The sequence below is a fragment of the Panthera tigris genome, chromosome B2 (genome assembly GCF_018350195.1).
Source record: "Panthera tigris isolate Pti1 chromosome B2, P.tigris_Pti1_mat1.1, whole genome shotgun sequence".
NCBI classification, from domain to species: Eukaryota; Metazoa; Chordata; class Mammalia; order Carnivora; family Felidae; genus Panthera; species Panthera tigris.
The window spans coordinates 105,588,796-105,602,054 of NC_056664.1; the positions used below are offsets into that span (position 1 = coordinate 105,588,796).

The 13,259-nt window shown below is 38.8% G+C and overlaps 1 protein-coding gene across 1 annotated transcript in view; it reads left to right on the plus strand.

The window, feature by feature from the left end:
* Positions 1–2,216: 2,216 nt before the first annotated feature.
* The window catches only part of SLC35F1 (solute carrier family 35 member F1), a 442,526-nt gene continuing 431,483 nt past the window's right edge, over positions 2,217–13,259 (plus strand). The window contains exon 1 of the mRNA XM_042987078.1: positions 2,217–2,408. The gene's annotated coding sequence lies outside the window, so the exon portion shown is untranslated. The remainder of the gene's footprint in view (positions 2,409–13,259) is intronic.

Here is a 13,259-nt window from a genome sequence, read left to right on the forward strand (position 1 = left end):
AGAAAATAAATAAGTAACAGAAACAGTCCCTTGGGCCTGTGTCTGAGGATGGCATTTTGCTGCCTCAGGCTGAAAATTTTTCTTAAGTAAAGCTAAACCTGAGGAGTGTGAGACACAATGAATATAAGCAGCAGCTTCAGAGACACAGGGTTAGTTAGTAACAGATGCCAAATTCGGAAACACATTGGGCACTTTTTCCTCTAAGAGCATTATCATTGTCCTCGTTACTGTCAAAACCCCATGTCATGCTAGGTTGACCGCCCACCATGCATTCTGGCTTGTTCAGGCATTACTGGTTTTTATTTGTTCTTGTGACCCTGCCTACTAGGATTCCCTTTGACTCACACAAATGTCCTGGTTTGGAGAATAAATTATATGGCCACTTTGTGTATGGCACGTTCTTAGGCAATTGGAGGTTAAGCAAGAAGAACTGTGGCCGCTGGACTTAATGGGATTTATTTTTCTCCTTTACAAAAGATAAGGGGCTGAGGGCAGGAACATGCAGCCCCTTGGCTCCTATAAGACTTAATAAGTGGGTAAGTTGATTGAATTAAATACTCAACCACCCCAGAGCCTCTTGGGTTTAGGTAAATACTACACCTCTGCTGAATATTCCAAGGGCTTTAAAGAATACTGTAGGCCAGGGGCACCTGGGTGGCTCAGTCAGTTAAGGATCTGACTTTGGCTCAGGTCATGATCTCACAGCTCGTGAGTTCAAGCCCCGCGTCAGACTCTGTGCTTGACAGCTCAGAGCCTGGAGCCTGTTTCTGATTCTGTGTCTCCCTCTCTTCTGCCCCTCCCCTGCTCACACTCTGTCTCTCTCTCCTTCAAAAATAAACAAACATTAAAAAAATTAAAAAAAAAAAAAGAATACTGTGGCCCAGTCAAAGAGAAGTTGTGCTTAACCTTACCTATTGGAAGGTACCATGACAACAGCATTTAACTGGAAGGCTGGCGGGTGGACCAGCCTTTCTCTGTATGCCAAGAAGTGAGTAAAGTGAGTTAATCTTTTCTCTTATCTGGATGAAGTCCCAAGCATGTGCTTTCCAAAGCTAAAACACTTGTAAAGCTACTACTTTTATGTTTATGGACTAAGCATCCCTTTGCCACTTATCAAGGAAAGAAATCAATCAGCTGGGTCCTGAATAGAGTTTATTGTTTGGAGATGCTTAAGTTGCCAAAGTCTCACACCAGAAATAAAGTGGAGATTATCTTTTTAAATGAATAATCCATTTCCTCGTAGGCATTAGTGATAAAAGAAAATAAGATATAAAATCTAAGCAGGATCTTAGATTTTTAAATAGCATCTGACTCCAAGACAATTAAAGAAAAACATAGAATTCTTTCTCAAAATCAATTTTCACATTTCTATGAAGAAAGGAACAGATGTTAATATCTCTGATCTCCATAAAGCAAAAAACAGGTATTACTATCTCCGTTTAGTTGAGAGAGGAGACAAAACATGTTGTTTCAAAGATGTATATATACGTGGTGAAATAATGACATTTCAATGAGTTTTAGATTATGGAAAATGGGTAAAAATGATTAAAATTTTACCTTATGTTATGATAATAAGGATATGCATGGAGATCAGGGGCTCAGAGCCAATGCTATAAAGGAGGATTAAATAATTTTTTCATAAATCTGTTCTAAACCTTACTCTTAGTTTAATTATCTTGGGTTAATTGTCAAAATAGTTCATCAGAGTCATTTATCATTAAGAATCAGCTATTGCTCATCTAAAAACACACATCCGTCCTAAAGAATGCATTAATCTATTCAACGAAGATTTATTCACTATTTATTATCTCAGTTGCTTTTCTGAGTGCTGAAGTGAACAAGACAGACAAGCTTTTCCTGAACTTCTGTGACTGACGAAAGACAGATGTTAACATCAAGAAACAGGTTGACTCCAGACAGGGTGTAAGTACTATGTAGATGAATTAGAGACTGCCATAAGCTAAAAATTCCAGGATGGTGAAATTTACTCAAAGGCAAGGGACAGAAAAAGTGGTGCGAGAAATATTCACCAGAATAAAATCAGGTATTAGCGATAATTTTTCTTTTGCTTGCTGCCTTCCTTCGGTGCCAAAAGCCTCTTTGTTTTCCGGCAGTTAGGCTGGTTGCTACTCTGTATCCATTTCTTACATTGAGCTCCTCTGCAACCCAAGGAATCTATGAATCCTTCCCCTAAGACAGACGGAATCAGTTTGCAACCCAAACGCACTCTGCTGGAACTTTTCTTTGAGGCTGTTAATTTTGGCAAATGTATCCCTCAGTTCAGTCCTCTGTCCCGTGATGATATGTTGGCTTGGTTCCTCTATGGGAATTACATGGTTGCACAGAGGAGATGGTGGCACTAATGCTTTCATGTCCTGAGGCCCAAGGACAGCTGGTCATTGTCACAGGTGAGTTCTGCAGTTGCCGTTTGGTTTTTATTCATGTTGTTGTTGTTCTATATTGTTTTAATATCTCCCTGTCTTAGTTGCTTTCTGTTCCAGTGACTCTTCCACACGGTTGCCCAGAGGTTTTTTTGTTTTGTTTTTTAATATTTATTTATTTTTGAGAGAGAGAGACAGAGACAAAGACTGAGGGAGTCACAGAATCCAAAGCAGCCTCCAGGTTCGAGCTGTCAGCACAGAGCCTAAGATGGGGCTGGAACTCATGAACCGTGAGATCATGACCTGAGCTGAAGTTGGATGCTTAACCAACTGAGCTACCCAGGCGCCCTGAGTTTGTTTTTGTTTTTCCTTTTTCAGGAACAAAATCTAATAGTTGTTCAGGTTGCTCTCCTGTACTCCCTGCTAAAAATTTTAGGTGGACATGCCTGCATCTGGTTTGTTAGTTGACTTTATTATAGTCAGTGTATGAATATATGGCCTTTTGTTTGTTCCCTTATTACTGGCATTTTAGCTTGTTTCAACTTTGTTTCTAATATTGCAAAAGACATTTATGCAGGTCTTCTTTGGTATCAGTGAAGGAGAACAGATACCAAAATAATTTGGAATGTTTGAAGTGAACATTTTCAATGATAGAAATTGTTAAATAGTCAAAGTGGTTGTGCCAATTTATCCCCTCTCCAGGAGTTTGTGAACATTCCCATATTCCCACATCATCTCAATACTGGGATGGAATTTTTGCCAATTTGATTGGGGGGGGGGTCAGATAGCATTGAATTGCTTTAACTTGTATCTCTCTGACTGCAAGGAGGTGAAGCATTTGAAATGTTTATCTCAGGAGGAATTCCCTTTCATATCCTTTACCCATTTTCATTTTGGTTTGTCGTTTTTCTTCTGTTGATTTTAAGAATCTTGTGTATACTTAAGTTAATAATCTTTGTTTTATTGCATGTATGTATCGCAAACATTTTCTCTCATTCTGAGGCTTGCCTTGAAGTTTTAAATTTTGATGGGGCGCCTGGGTGGCTCAGTCGGTTGAGCGTCCGACTTCGGCTCAGGTCATGATCTCGCGGTCCATGGGTTCGAGCCCCGCGTCGGGCTCTGTGCTGACAGCTCAGACCCTGGAGCCTATTTCCGATTCTGTGTCTCCTTCTCTCTCTGACCCTCCCCTGTTCATGCTCTGTCTCTCTCTGTCTCACAAATAAATAAACGTTAAAAATTTTTTTTTAAATTTTGATATAATTAAGTTTATTAGTCATTTTTCTTTATGATTTATGACTTTAGTGCTTTTCTAAGAATTCCTTCTCTCTTGTAAGGTCATGTAGACATGCTCCCATAATTTGTTCTAAAATGTTTCAAGTTTTATTCCCATTTAGGTCTTTAATTCATCTGGATTTCATTTTTCTAAATGACATGAGAAGGAAATCTAAAATACTTCCTTTATCAGATGGATAGCCTTCATCCCAACACCTCTTACTTTGCATATAAGCCCATATTTTCCTTGTGAACTTGCAATGTCCTGTCAGATAAGATCAGATGTGTGAATATATTTCTGGGTTCTCTGTTCTGTTCCACTGACCTATTTGAACCTATCTGTGCCAATACTATACAGTTTGAATGGGTATTACCACATTAAATCTTCATAGCTGACAAAGTAGTCCCCCTTTTTTTGTACTTCAAAATTACTTTGGGAACTCTTGGCTATTCCATTAGGAAAGGCTTATAGAGGTCTGACAAAATATATGGACTTTGGGATTGCATTTATATAGACTAAATCTGACAGGACAGAGTTCTTTTAAATACTGATTTTTCCTTCCACAAACATGCTATAGCTTTCCATTTTTTTCAGATCTTCTTTAATATCCCTCAGTAAAATTTTACAATTTTTTCCATAAAACCCTTATCTATAATTTATTAAATTCATTTCTTGATACTTTATCATTTTTTTAATCTTATTCTATCTAGGACCTTGAATACAATATTGAATTTCAGTGGTGACTGTGGGAATTCTTGTTTTGTTTTTGAATTTAAAAAGAATGCTTTTGAAAAAATAATTAAAAAAGAATGCTTTTGCATTTTCACAATTAGATATAAGATTTACTCTGTGGTAGATACCCTTTGCTGGATTAACACAAAATCGTTCTATTCTTAATTTTTATTTAAATCACAGATGCGTGTGGGTTTTATCAAGTGCTTTTTTGCATCAATGAATATCACCAAATGTTGTCTCCTTTAATTTTTTTTATTGTGGTAAATAATTCTAATTCTAGGTCAAAAAGTTATAGATGTGTCTTGTCTTTTTGTAAATAGCATGTAAGAGGATTTTTAAAAATTCCTGTATGACTACTTCCTGACCTTCTGGCACTTCAAGATGCTCCAAACTCATCTTGTATTTTCCCTGCTCCAACCCTAGGACTAGCTATTCCTCAAGGAACCTGTTTCTTTTTATTAGAGAATGGCCTTTAGAAAGTAAGACTGGCCACTAGGTATGTTCACTGCTGTTGGGGTACCCTAGCCCTCTCAGTGGACAGAGTTAGGGAGTATATAACTGTATATAACTATGTCTATGCTGAGTTTTAATCTCTAAATTTGTGGTTGTAACTTCACTCAGGTGATGACAAATTGAACCTAATATCCAGGCATGGCTTTCAGTTTCAGTTCATTGAAGGCAACTCTTTTTCCATTCTTCATCCAGGGCTGCCAGCCTGCTTTCCATGGTGTATTCTTGGGCCAGTAAGCACAGGTGTTCTCTCTGTTTCCTGGACTGGACTCTTTCTGTCTCCTATCTTCAAGCAGAGTGCTCCATTCCCAATATCTCACTGAACACACATTTGCAGCCTCACCCATCATAGTCTCTCAGGCACTAGATTCTACCCCCACCTCATGTCTGATACTCCCCAGGGTTATTTTTCTTTTGTTAGTGCTTCAATCTTAAGTTTCTTCATAGTTTCGGTTACCGATGGGTATTGTTTTCTTATTTGAAACTTTAGTAAGGATAAGAAGAAATATCTGATGTTGTACTGTATCTAATATTTTCGTGTGTGTGCGTGTGTGTGTGTGTGTGTATTTTCACATTGGCTTCATCTGCTCTGTTGAACAGAAATTCTGTCTATAGCTAAGGAAACAAACACTAGAAAATTTATGTGACCCCAAATCACATAGAAACGTAGGGCCAGACTGCACTCTCATCTCTAAGCTTCCCACTTTACTTTCTTGCTCCTGTGGTAACTGCAATAGTTTCACAAAATTTTAAGCCTCTTCATATATGAATTTTTCTTTCCAGAAACTAACTCATTTCTAAAAACTTCCAGAATTCTATACTGTGATTAACTTTCCTTGAAATGTTGCTGTATAACTGATAGGGGAGGGCAGAAAATCACAATAGACTGAGAATGGATTCCCTTTCATTCTAGGACAATCTGCAGTAGATTTAATTTGCAAGCCTAATTACGGAACAGAACGGTGCTTGGGAAACACAAATAACCCTAAAATGGGAGAGTTCCTCTAGAACTCAAATATTAGCCATATACAGACTCCTCAATTTGTTGGAGTCTATATAGACAATACTTATAGCCCTTCATTTTAAAGGTATTTTATATTTATAAATTTTTTTTAAATGTTTATTATTTTTGAGAGAGAGAGAGAGAGAGTGAGCAGGGGAGTGGCAGAGAGAGACAGAGACACAGACTCTGAAGCAGGCTACAGGCTCTGAGCTGTCAGCACAGAGCCCAAAGCAGGGCTCAAACCCACAAACCGTGAGATCGTGACCTGAGTTGAAGTCTGGTGCTTAACCATCTGAGCCACCCAGGCACCCCTTTAAAGGTATTTTAAATGATTAGATTTAAAATGTCTAGATTGTTGTTAGGAATCTCCTGTGGTTTGTTTCCCTCTCTTTTCTTTTTACCCCCCTTTCCATATGTTCATCTGTTTTGCTTCTTAAATTTCACATATGAGTGAAATCTTATGGTATTTGTGCTTCTCTGATTGACATTTCATTTAGCATAGTACATTCTAGCTCCATCCATGTCATTACAAATGGCAAGATTTCATTCTTTTTGATGGTTGAGTAATGTCCCATTATACACACACACACACACACACACACACACACACCACATCTTCTTTATCCATTTATCAGTCGATGGACATTTGGGCTCTCTCCATAGTTTGACTATTGCTGATAATGCTGCTATAAATATTGGGGTGCATGTACCCCTTCGAATCTGTAGATGGAGGGAGGGAGGTGGGAGATAGGCTAGATGGGTGATGGGCATTAAGGAGGGCACTTGTGATGAGCACTGGGTGTTGTATGTTCTTGATGAATCACTGAATTCTGCTCCTGAAACCAATATTGTGCTGTATTTTAACTAAAATTTAAGTTAAAACAAACAAAAATAAAATGTCTAGATTTAGAGATATAGGTAAAATTCTGAACTTTCTCTTAGCAAGGAAGAGGCTGATGTGGGGCGTACCAAAATGGGAGTAAATATTTGTTTCATGGTTAAAAAGCTCTCCCTCTTCATCGTGCTTCATCAATTCTTCCTTATTGCAGAGTCTTTGTAACTGTTGATTGCCTATTTATGACTGTCTCATTGCATTTAAAAAGTGCTAATACTAAGAAAACCAAATACTCCCCAAATTAAAAGTCTTTATTGATAGGACAAGTTGTATGAAATAAGTCAGTTAAACACTATAAGTTTATAATTTTTTGCTGAGAAACAAGTAAAGACAAAACAAACAAACAAACAAACAGAATAACTTCCTCTTGACCTCTAACTAAACTTCTCTATTGATACCAGATAGGTATCAGATATAAAACACAACTGACACTTCAGTACTCATATTATTTTTAAACAGAAGAAACGACCCTATCAAAAATGAATTCTAAATAATCCACTGCTATAATGTGAGCATCGCTTAACTAGATTTCTTTCTTTAATCTGACCTTGACGTTAATGATCTGTAAAGCTGATTAAAATTCAAGGATCAGTGATGCTTGGGTAAACCGCAAAAGTGACTTTTTAAGCCTAAATTCTCCATTTTTTTTTTTTTTTTTTTGGTAGCAAATATCATGTGTAATGGAGCTTTGGTACGTACTTGTGGGTTTCTCAAAAGTAAGTCTGAAATTAACAGTGTCCTTGCTTGTTTTATGGAAAATTATTAAACCTTTTAAAATATTTATTAAAATATAGTCACTGGAGCTGTATTTCAATTGACTTAATCCTAAGAACCAAAATGTAATGTACAACCGGAGGATTTTTCTTCATTCGTTACGACTGAATATCAAAGTCTGATTAATGTTAGCTGGAGATGACAGAGTCCATTGAATGTCAGTATTTATGCAGCTAAAAATTTTTACTCATCCGCATAGTCTGGCAAATATTAAGGGAAGTTGCTATTGAGCATGATGTTCTCATTCTGGGAAAGACTTCTATAATTGTGGAAGAGAGAGATCTCAAGTCCAAGATTATTAGTTGTCATTCACTATAAGCTTTTTCATCTTTTCTATGAAAAGAGAATGAGATATAAATTAAAGTATTAATTTATGTTAGTTGTCCCAAAGACGCTTATGCAGTAATCACTGAGAAACAATTTGGAGGCCCAAGAACTGTGTGCACATTTGATGAATTAATGGCCCAAATTACCTCATGGGTGTCACGAAATCCCAGTAGTTTAGATTATTTCCTTTACTTTGGGACCCAGGCAGTTTAGGGCCATGGGCCTAAAATCGCAAAGAGAGAGCCAACATCTCTGCTTAATTCCTGCAGGAACTTACCCGTTCTTTACATTCACATCGTGACCGGACAGATGAATCCCTTAGGCTGTACAACCGCCGTCTGTTCTAACAGTACGCTCTTTTACATTTTGTTTTTCTCTCTCCTGCTTTCAGAAACGTTCACGGCAGTTCATTAGAAAATAGCATCCATCCCCACAGCAGCCACCATGGTGAGCAGATCACTTCCTGCGCGTTTCCCCTGCAGTGGGTCTGTGGCCGGTACCTGCGGCCATGCCCGCAGCAGCATCGTGGTGCACAGGACATCGTGTCTGCTCTACCCAGAGCCTCGCTCAGGCATCTGCTTTAATGTTGTTCTGCAGACGCAAACTGTAATGTTCTTTAAAAGAAAGGAGCAAAGTATTTTCATTGTTCTTCTTCACCCTTCGCCTTCTTCGGGTTCTGTCATGAACATGTGTTTTCTCTAAGGAAAGAGGTCACCGTCTGACCCTTTGATTTATCCTATAATTCCCAATTGTGCTTCGCTGAACAAAAGCCTTTTCAAGAGGACAGTGGGAACATGTTTCATTACTCTTTCTGAGAAAAAGAAAACTAGCGCAACATAATGGAGTGGCGGTTCTATAGCATTAGAGGTCTACCTGTTTCTTTCACTCATTTTCTTTCTGGAAGTTCTAAAAGCAGAATTTCCTAGGTACTTCTGGTCTGGAGAATAGAATGTGGGGTGAGTGAGTGTGTGCGTGCGCGTGTGTGTGTGTATGGCATTAGATAAGATGTAACAGTCGAATAACTGGAGAAACAAACAAGCCACTGTTTATCCTCCTCACGGCCCTTTCACTAAACACGTCCACCCTAACCCATTCTGCTAACCATCCTCCGCGCGTCTCCTTACTGACCTCATGAGACGGTACAGCTAACAACTAGGATGCTCTTTTATCTTGTAAACAAACAGGCAGGTAGCACTGGGGAGAAATCCACTGGAAAAGATTTGGCTTTTCCCTCTTAAAAAGTAACCGAGTTATTTGAAAAATGGTGACACATTGGCAATTGGCCTATTTGGGTTTTCTAGGTGCTCTTGACAAGGAAACAATGGTGACACGGGAAGAGGCTTGACACTTTGACAAGAGGATCACGCTCTTTGATGCTGGTGAAACCCCGCAGGGAAGAAAGTAGATTTTCCAGAAATCTTTTGTGAAGTAAGTGGTGGGCGGGAGTGAGATATTTGCCCCATTGTGAGTATTTAGTGGGCAGTAACAGGATGCTAAAGACCCTGCAGAGTGTGGGGCAGCCTTATAAAAGGGAGAAATGTCCCATCAAAATGTCAGAAGTGCCGCTGAAGAAAAACCCTGGGTCTAGTGTGTGTCGAGAAAGGAAGAAGTTGTCCTCAGTTCCTCCTAAATTTTCCACCCGACAGTTCGTCCTCTGTGTTGTGTACAGGCCCCGTAGCTCCCAGCTTCACCATGGGGCCACTGGTCACCCTGCTCCGAGTCACTTGTTGACACTCCACTGGATGCTGCTCCCTGTCCGGGGAACCAGCACGGGGACCAAATCTGCTGTGCCTGCACTCTTCGTAGTTCCTGTTTCCTATCTGATTGTACCGAGACTTTGGCATACCCTCAGGGAATGACCGTGGAAACAGGAAAACATTTAGAACTTTAAAGATGACTTTCTCTGCAGTTCAAGGTGAAAAAAAGCACTGAAGTCTGCTAACCATTCTTAGGTCTGAGAACAAAGTCTGAGATGTTCCATTAGAACATGCGCTTCTCTTCTTTTTAAGAAAATTTTAAATTATTTTTTATTTTTATTTTCTTAAATGTTTATTTCTTTATTTTGAAAGAGAGAGGGAATGAAAGTGAGTGAGTGGGGAAGAGGCAGAGAGAGAGAGAGAGAGGAAGAGAGAATCCCAAGCAGGCTCTGTGCTGTCAGAGCAGAGCTGGATGTGGGGCCCCATCTCATGAACCGTGAGATCATGACCTGAGCCGGAATCAAGAGGCGGACACTTAACCAGCTGAGCCACCCAGGCACTCGGTTAATTTTTTTTTAATTATTTTTAAGTAGTCTGTACACCCAGTGTGTGGCTTGAACTTACAACCCTGAGATCAAGAGTCACATGCTCTACCGACTGAGCCAGTTAAGTGCCCCCATTCTCTTCTTTTCATTTCTGCCATGTGAATACGTCTTTCAGAAACTTTGTGCCATACCCACAGAATTATCTATCAGCTTCCTCAGCAGTATATTGCCTGAAGTCTGGGTAGGTCTAGTTAGAAACACACGTCCATACGATAGGTGATGGATATATTACAGCCTCTGACACTAGTAGGGATTCAATCAAGACTTGTTGAATGAATGAATGAGTGAATGAATGAATGAAAAAGCCCCCCTACTCTCCTTTTCTCTCTTTCTTCTCTTCCTCTTCCTCTTCCTCCTTTTTCTTTTGGCTGGGATAGTTAGATTTGGTTTCTGTTGCTTGAAGTTAATAATCCTGATGGATATAGAATTGAATTGCTTTTAAAAAAAAATTATCTTCTGAGAGGGAAAATTCAATCCAAACCCAGTATTTGCCAACAGATAGAGTTTGTCAGTTACCCTCTGCTCAACTCTGCCCTTGGGCACTAGGTAAAAGCCCTTCTCAGAGATACAGTCGGATAATACCTGATACATGACCCCATTTCAAATGTTTAGCAGACTTTCTTCTAGTGCAGTTCTGTTGAACTGAAATGAGGTCTCGTAACCTTGCTTTCTAGCTTTCTGAGTAAATCACATGCACAAAAACTTCCCTCCCCATGAATGCTGTTATCAGCTCTTCCTGACTCCCTTACCTAAAACTTTCTGAGACCAAGCCTTCACATTTATCACTCCTTCTCTCTTTGTGCCTGATTGTTTTCTGGGTGTAGCCATCTCTATGACAGTAGAAAGAGATTCTGAGGGAGAGGGAGGTAAAGAAGGGACTCTGACTTCTCAAAAAACATCATTCATATGGCAAGTTGCCCAGTTTTCTGACTGAGGTTTTTCTGACCCAGTGATTAAAGAGTGAGGAGTAGTAATGTCTCGTTCCTCATTGTCATGTGAGTATCATACAGTTGTTCTGTGTGCTTAGTTTTATCTGTTGTACATTTAGAGGAAATTCCTCTCAAATTCTGCAGATCAGCTGAGTATCATTTTTAGGTTGCAGCCTTGGAAATGTATACATCCTTTTGGGGTTTGTTACAAAAATATTTTAGGAGAAGTTTAGAGAGATCATGTTAGAACTTAAACTAAAAGGCTTAATGTTTATTTATATACAAGTTATATTTCAGGTATTTTTTAGTTTGTCCAAATATGGTGCATAAACTCACGTCTGATCAAACTAATACTTCCATTCACACACTTCCTGTTTCAATAATGTGATTCTCTAATTTGGAGGCATATTTTCAAACTTTGAGCTTTTATGATTGCCACTGTTGAACCCCTGGTCCCCTCATCTCCATTATAAATCCTTCCAGTCCTCAAGAAGGGCTCAGTGGTAAGTTGTCAAAATATGCTTCTTGCTTTGAGGTCCTCTGTTCACTGTTGGACCATTGTTTCCAATGATGCTGGTGGCCCTGGCATGACTTTCAGAGTTTATCTGAAGCCTTATTGATGGCAGTCACAACTTTTATTTTCCTCACTGATGAATGCTCTTGAAGTTCTTCTAATTCATCTGGAATTAAGTTCTTTGAATGTGGGAGTCATGCCCTATAATTTGTAAGAAGCCTGGAGACCACTTATATACTCTGTGTCTTGCACAGAGGAGATACTTGATGGTTGTTGGTTGATTGATTACTGGTAAGGCTATGGTTGTTATGTGTCAGGTGGCAGGCTCACAGATGGGGACACTGAATCTCAGCTCTACAGGCTCTGTAAGCCTTTAGAAATCCATCATGCCAATGGGGAAGTAGTTACTATAGGTATTACACGTTTTTATCAGCATTTTCTGTTTGTAGTAAGCACTTCCTGTGTGCTGTCTCATTTAATTTACTTATTTATTTATTTTAAAATTTATTGTTGAAGTACAGTTGATATACAACATCATATTCGTTTCAGGTTATAGCACCGTAAGTCAATATCCAAAAACCTTACCAAATGATTACCACAATAAGTATAGTTACCATCTGTCGCTATATACAATATTGTTGTCTGTATGGCCAATGCTGTACTTTTCATCTCCATGACTTATTTAGTTTATAACTGGAAGTTTGTACCTTTTAATCCCCTTCACCTATTTTGCCCTTCCCCCCCACCCTCCTTCCCTCTGGCAACTACCACAGTGTATTCTTGGTATTTATGACTCTGTTTCCATTCTGTTTGTTTGTTCATTTGTTTTGTTTTTTAGATTCCACATACGAGTGGAATCATATGGTAATTGTCCTTCTCTGTCTGACATATTTCACTTACAAAATACTCTAGTTCCATCTAGGTTGTCACGAATGGCAAGAGTTCATTCTTTTTTAGGACTGAGTAATGTCCCATTGTGGATATATCCCACATCTTCTTTATCTATTCATCTGTTAATAGACACTTGGGTTGTTTTCATATCTTGGCTATTTTAAATAATGCACTAATAAAAATAAGGGTGCATATGTCTTTTCAAATTAATGTTTTCATTATTTAATTCATTCTTCACTGCAGATATTATTATTCCATTTGTACTGACAGGAAAATGCAGGTTCAGAAGAGGAGATTACATGGTTATAGTAATTAGAACAACAATGACATACAATTACATTCTGGAAGCTAAAAAGGAAAAATCAGAAGATGTAGATGTATGGGAAAAATTCTTTTCTTTTTAAAATTTTTAAAGTTTACATACTTATTTTGAGAGAGAGAGAGAGAAAGAGAGAGAGAGAGAGTCCACAAGAAGGGGAGGGGCAGAGAGAAGGAGAGAAAGAATACCAAGCAGGCTCTACACCATCAGTGCAGAGCCCAATGTGTGGCTCAAGTGCGTGAACTCTGAGCTTATGACCTGAACTGAGATCAAGAGTTGGACACTTAACCGACTGTGCCACCCAGGTACCCCTGTATGGAAAAAAAAATTTTTTTTAAGTTTTTTAAAATGTTTATTTATTTTTGAGAGAGAGGTTGACGAAGTGTGAGTGGGGGAGGGGCAAAGA